The sequence below is a fragment of the Eptesicus fuscus genome, chromosome 2 (assembly GCF_027574615.1).
Source record: "Eptesicus fuscus isolate TK198812 chromosome 2, DD_ASM_mEF_20220401, whole genome shotgun sequence".
Classification (NCBI taxonomy): domain Eukaryota; kingdom Metazoa; phylum Chordata; class Mammalia; order Chiroptera; family Vespertilionidae; genus Eptesicus; species Eptesicus fuscus.
This window is the reverse complement of record NC_072474.1, coordinates 4,420,030-4,427,147: the sequence shown is the minus strand read 5'-3', so window position 1 is coordinate 4,427,147 and position 7,118 is coordinate 4,420,030. Positions and strand designations below refer to the sequence as shown.

The 7,118-nt window shown below is 41.3% G+C and overlaps 1 pseudogene; it reads left to right on the top strand.

The window, feature by feature from the left end:
* The first annotated feature begins 276 nt into the window (after positions 1 to 276).
* Positions 277 to 1,762, top strand: LOC103294939 (protein FRG1-like; annotated as a pseudogene).
* Positions 1,763 to 7,118: the final 5,356 nt, after the last annotated feature.

Sequence of the window (7,118 nt, the reverse complement as noted above, 5' to 3'; positions counted from 1 at the left end):
ACAAATTCCCCATCTGTTCTCCCTTTAAAAAAAATTAAAATGCATTTGACAGACATAAATAAGTATGAAATTTTTCATTTAAACACTACCTAATCCATTTATGAGAGTAACAACAGCTTTGAGCAGAGACGCCCGTGCTGCCGCCAGTGTGTGCAGGTGTGTGCATGCGCGTGCCTGCACTTTCAAGCTTGGGTTCTCCCTCGCCCTTTCCTGCACCAGTTGAGCTATTTTATCCTGAGCCAGCTCCCACCTTTCTACAGAAGCATCACCAGAACCATGGCAGAAGATTCCTATGTGAGGTCCACCAAACCCTCGCTCAAAGCAACCAAGGTCAAGAGTAAAAAGAAAAAGATCAAAGAGGAGAGAAAAAAAAAGAATGAAGAAACCCAACTTCATATTGTTGTAATCTGATGGAGTGTAACAAACTTTGGTGAAATTTCAGAACCCAGAATGATTGAAATGGATTAAAAAACAAAAACCTACATACATGCACTTGGCAATGGACTTTTGCACTGGGCGCTCCATAAAAGGAAGCTGATGAGGGCCTTAATCCTCCGGACCAGCTCACAGCTATCAAATTGTCTGATTCCAAAATTGCCCTAACATCTGGCTAAGGAACATATTCTATATAATAAAGAGGTAATATGCAAATTGACCATCACTCCAATACACAAGATGGCCACTCCATGTGGTCAAAGATGGCCACCCCCATGTGGACACAAGATGGCTGCCTAAGGTTGGCTAGCAGGGGAGGACAGTTGGGGGGAACTAGGCCTGCAGGGGAGGGTAGTTGGGGGGGACCCAGGCCTGCAGGGAAAGGAAGTTAGGGGGGACTCAGGCCTTCAGGGGAGGGCAGTTGGGAGGTACCAGGCCTGCAGAGGAGAACAGTTGGGGGTGACCAGGCCTGCAGGGGAGGACAGTTAGGGATGAACAGACTGGCAAGTGATGGAAGTTAGGGGCAATTGGGCCAGCAGGGGAGGGCAGTTAGGGGCGACCAAGCTGGCAAGGGAGGGAAGTTGGGGTGACTGGGCCACCAAGGGGCAATCAGGCCAGCAGGGGAGCAGTTAGGCATCGATCAGGCTGGCAGGGGAGTGGTTAGGGGGTTATAAGGCTGGCACGCAGAAGTGGTTAGGGGCAATCAGGCAGGCAGGAGAGCATTTGGGAGCCAGCAGTCCTGGAATGTGAGAGGGATGTCTGACTGCCGTTTAGGACTGATCCCACCAGGATCGGGCCTTAATGGGCAGTCGGACATCCCTCAAGGGGTCCCAGATTGGAGATGGTGCAGGCTGGGCTGAGGGACACCCCCCCATGCATGAATTTCGTGCACCAGGCCTCTAGTGTTGGTATAAATTCAGATGGACTTGTTGGACATTCAGATGCAATTGGACTAAGAGAATAATGGGAACCAGTCTTTCAAGATTGGAAAATGGTTTTATTTGCCTCAAGTAGCTGTTTTATCAGATGAAATGAAGCAGATCATATAGAAGCAAAAAGTAAAGCAACAGGAGAGGAAGACATGATAAAGATTAGATCCTGTGCTGAAAGAAAAACTAAGAAAAAAGCTGATATCCCAGAAGACAAGGGAAATGTTAAATGGTGTGAAGTCAATTATGGAAAGAAACTTCAGAGCTTCCAAGACCACAAACTTAAGACCAGCAAAGAAGACAGTAAGATTCTTTAAAAGGCCTGGAAAGATGGAGTTTTGCGTGAAATACTTCTGGACAGGAGGGCCAAATTGAAAGCTGATAGATATTGCAAATGACCAGGATTTTTGTCTCTGTCTTCTTCTTTTGTTATTTTTTCTGAATAAAATAATCAGTGGAAGCATTAAAATAAAAATAAAGAAAGTAACAGCAGCTTCTTTTATACCAGATGCCAAACTAAGTGCACTGTGAATTCTCTCGATTAGCCCAGCTCTCCTGGTCTCCCCTACAACGTGAGAGGAAAGTATTATCTCTTCTGACTGAATAATTGGTCCCTTTTCTACAAGCTGGGATTTTTAAAAATTCTCATTGTGTACTTCTTCTGTTCCAGGCATTGTACCTTCAGGAAACATACAGATAGTACAAATTATGAAGAAAAGACAACAACAGAGGGCTGTGGTAAAAATAATGAGGAGGGAGGAACTTGTTTAAGTTGCCTGGCCAGCTGAGAGCTGACAGATGAAAGGAACAAGCCATGTGAAGAGCAAGAGGGACAAACACACAAAGCAGAGGGCACAGCATGTGCAAGGGCCCGAGGCTAGAAAGAACTTCATGCATTTACAGGGTAAGAAGAAAACTGGTAATAGAACAGTGAGCAAGAGGGAAGGGAGCGTGAGGTAAGTTTGCAGAGATGAACAAGGGCCAGACCCTGTGAGAGGTTTCAGAACTTGTTACAGAATTAAAATGTATACTGAGTACAGTGGAAGCTCCTGAAGGGTTTTAAGCAAGAGTAATAAGATCTAATTTGAATTTTCTTTTTAAAAAATCACTCTAATTGATCTTTGGAAAGTAGATTGTAGGGATGCAAGAGGGGAAGCAGGGAGAAAAGTGAACAAATTGCTGTCTGGGTAACAGCGACAGTGGTTGCTTAAGCTACAGTATGGTCATGGAGAAGAAATAGAGTCAACATATACAATCATGAGTCTTTTAATGACAGAGATATGTGTCATTAGCCAATTTTGTTGTTGTGAGAACATTAAAGAGTATACATACACAAACCTAGATGGCACCGCCTACTGCACACCTACATTATGTGGTGTAGCCTATGGTTCCTAGGCCACACACCTGTATGGCATGTTAGTGTACAAAACAACACAAAATTAAATCAGGCTCAAAAGGAAGTGATGCAATTGAGAGACATGGTAAACATGTATGAAGCTGCTGCCGCTGTTACATGGCATGCTGTCTCACAGCAAACCGGACAAGGCAAGCTATGGATTCTCCCCTAGAGGCTCCAGAAGAAGGCAGGCCTGCCAACACCCTGATTTTTAACCCAAAAGACCCATTTTGCACTTTTGGCTTCCAGATCTGTAAGATAATAAATGAGTATTGGTTTAAGCCACTAACTTTGTAGTATTCTGTTATAACAGAAATATGAAACTAATATACTATTACCCTTTAAAGACACTATGAGGGTTAGCTGAGTCAGTAAAATGCTCTGACACAGACCAGGCTCTGAAAAGTGTCATCTCTTAGCCTGCATGAGATGAATGCCACCTAGTTCAGTGTCCTTGGCTACACAGTGCACTCAGGATAGCACTACTTCATGAATTAGGATAAGTATATTCAAATGTAATTATGTAAATAGAAGCCTTCAATACACAATTTTAGACATTGTGGTTAAGATACAGACAACACTCTTAGGTATTTTCTAAGTCCCAATATCATTTCTCACCAAGCTGCTCTAGCTAGACAGGTGACAATCAAATTGATTCTGAAGATCAGAGTCTGATCATTCCAGATGCCAGTTCTGAAATTCTGAATTGTCATGGGATTCCCTACCTTCTCCTTCCCAACACCTGAAATGGATGTATTTTATATTCATTGTTAACCATCTCTGTCATTAATGATGGAACCTGAGCCAATGTAAAGAGAATCATTTTACATTGATTCTATATGTTACATTTTCACCAGTTAAGAAAAGACATAGTTTCATTATCAACATTTTCATTATTTAAACTGAAATCTCCTTAGTTTAATAGACTCATCATTGCCACCATTAAAATATAATATGCTTTGCCAGGAATATCCTTCCACCTGGCACTACTTGGCTAAGTCTCACTGGAGATTCAAATGGTAATATCAAGTGAGAATTTAATGTCCAACCCCATCCCATTCAGGATTAAACCAGTCTTATAAAAACTGGACCAGCCCTAGCTGGTTTTGCTCAATGGATAGAGCGTCGGCCTGCAGACTGAAGGGTCCCAGGTTCAATTCCAGCCAAGGGCACATGCCTGGGTTGCAGGCTTAATCCCCAGTAGGGGGCGTGCAGGAGGCAGCCAATCAATGATTCTCTCTCATCATTGATGTTTCTATCTCCCTCTCCCTTCCTCTCTAAAATCAATAAATTTTAAAAAAAAAAAAAAAACTAGACCAAACGACAAGTGCTGGCAAGGATGCGGAGAAAAAGGAACCCTCCTTCACTGCTGGTGGGAATGCAGACTGGTGCAGCCACTGTGGAAAACAGTACGGCATTTCCTCCAAAATTTAAAAATGGAACTGCCATTTGACCCAGTAATACCACTTCTAGGAATATATCTCAAGAAGCTAGAAACACCAATTAGAAAGGATGTATGCACCCCTATGTTCATAGCAGCACAATTTACAATAGCTAAGATTTGGAAACAGCCTAAGTGCCCATCAGCAGATGAGTGGATTAGAAAACTATGGTACATCTACACAATGGAATACTATGCTGCGGTAAAAAGGAAGGAACTCTCACCACTTGCAACAGCATGGATGGACCTGGAAAGCATTATGTTAAGTGAAATAAGCCAGGCAATGAAAGAAAAATACCACATGATCTCACTCATTTATGGATAATAAAGAACATTATAACCTGATGAACAAAAAGATAGATACAGAAGCAGAGAAGCATCGAGCAGACTGTCAAATTACAGCAGGAAGGCTGGGAAGGGTTGAGTGGGGGAGGTAAGAAATCAACCGAAGGACTTGTATGCATGCATATAAGCATAACCAATGGATGCAAGACACTGGGGGGGGGAGGGGAGGGACGGTGAGGGCATGTGCCGGGGGGTAGGGGAGGCCAGGGGAAGGTCAATGGGGGGGGAAAAGGAGACATATGTACTACTATTTGTAATACTTTAAACAATAAAATAAAATTAAAAAAATAAAACTGGACCATTCCTGGAATGTTCATGACCTACAAAGCTAAAGATTTTACTGTCTTCATGAGGAACATTTTCTCAACAATTTATTGAGAGGAAGGCTATGTTTATTCCAGTCAGGTTTCAACCATCCATTTAAAGCTTTCTAATTTCACTTCTTGGTAATTGTTCCCCCAGCATTTCCTGTAACTGTGCCTTATCTGATTCTTTCGCTCCAGAGTGTTATTTTTATTGCAATGTAAAACAGAAACATTTCTGAATTATAATTGGAAGTCCTGACTGGTTTCCTATTTGATGCTGAATAATTCAATCGTAGCTAATTAGGCATGGGGCACCCCTGACTCACGCTGCAGAAAGACTTATCCTGACTTCTGGTGATGCCTCTGGAATGCGGCTAATTGGCAGAAGCCATGTACAGTGATAATGAGCACACATTTGCCTCTCTTGCCCCAATGGGGAAACTGGAACTTTCTAAAGTGGCATTTAGATGAGCAATGATGCTTTTGCAGTGTTCTCAATTATCGACTGGAACACCCTGAAAGTGACTGCACCATCAATCCTATCCAGTCTCAGTTCAAAGGGAATGTGGCTGCCTCAAGACTTCTACTGTGAGATTTCCAGGAAACAGAAAGTTAACCTTAAGTCACTTTTCACTTTTTTAACTTGAGAAAAATGGGCAATTACCTTCGCAGACTTCACAAACTCGAGTGGTTTCTTCTGCTGGAGTTAAAAGGTGAAGATTGGTGTCTGTGCTAATTAGCAGTTCCTACTTCAGCTTGAAAGCTTACACTATGAAAAGACACGGGAGGCAGACAGGATCAGAACTCCTCTGGAACCCTTATAGAAGGTCTTCTTCGACAAATGTAAATTTGCAGGCTGAAAAATCATGTCAATTCTTAGATGTATTTTCATCAGAATCTGATGGAACCACAAGTGCCTTCTGCCCATATTCATTTTATTAAATGTTGACTACATATCTCCAACCAGTTTCATCTTTTAGAAAAGTTTCATCTGTTCCTAAAAGGAAAAGAAATCTGTCAACATAATTTTAATTCTTTTTCTGACAGATCTTTTTATGTTCTTATATTTGCATTTTTTCTTTTTTGCATTATTTGGTCTATTATATGAAAGGATCTTTTTTTAAGTATTAATAACAGAAAATTCAAGAGGGCATCAAATTAAAATGTTTTTTTTAAGGGATGAAATGTATCCAAAGAATAAGATTTATGGAGCTTAAATAAAGCTCTAAGTCCTACATGTGGGAGCACACATTGGAAGTCCAGCTCAGTATGCATCTCCCACCGGGACTTTGGTTTCGTGGCTCTGCTAAGCCAACACAGGCTTTTTGTAGGCTGTGTAATAGGGCAGGTGTCATTCTTAACCGTAAGTATACTCCTACAACCTTATCCATTTACACTAACATATGCCCCTTGCACACAGATGGTTTTTGACCAAAAGCCTCATTTCTTGGCATATGATACTATAGTCCAGTAATCTGCCCGTGACCCACTGCTGGTTAGTAGCAGACCGAAGTGGGCAAACCAGAGACTCTAAAGCACCAATCCACTATTCTCTCCACTGTGCTACATTGAAGGGATGAAAGATTCACTGACTTGCTACTATACATTTCAATACAGCTTGAATGAGCTGAATGAAAGCTGGAATATTAGAGGCTGTCAAAAGGCAAAGGCTTCACATAAGCTCTAATGAGTGAACCTATTTTACTAAAATTCCCTACAGGTTTTGGTTAATAGTTATTACTTACTGAGCAATTAGTAGGTGCCAGCAACATGCAAAACAGCTTACATTTAATCATTCATATTATCTAATTTAATCCTCATTCTCCTAAGAAGTAGGTGCTGTTTTACAGATATGGAAACTGAGACTTCGAGACCATTAAAAAATATCCTAGGGCTACACAGCCAATCAATGAGGAAAGCAGAACTTTATTTGAAAATAAAGCCCATCATACTACTATAAGCAATCAGCAGCTCCTCTCCCAGATATTCAAATCAAGTAAACTTTATTAAAAATAATTTTCACTCTATGTGTTCCTTTTATCCTGGCCTACCTTTGATCAAGCAAAGAAAGTATGTTACACACATTCTCCCAAAGCTTGAAAATTTTATTATCAAACCAGGTTACTTTTTTTAAATCCTTCCAAAAAAAAATGACTTATGGTACATTCCAATGGTAGAACCCTTTAGCACTCTGGTCTACACTCATTATATTGATTTCTATTACTAGAGGCCCGGTGCATGAAATTCGTGCAGATGTCCCCCCCAAC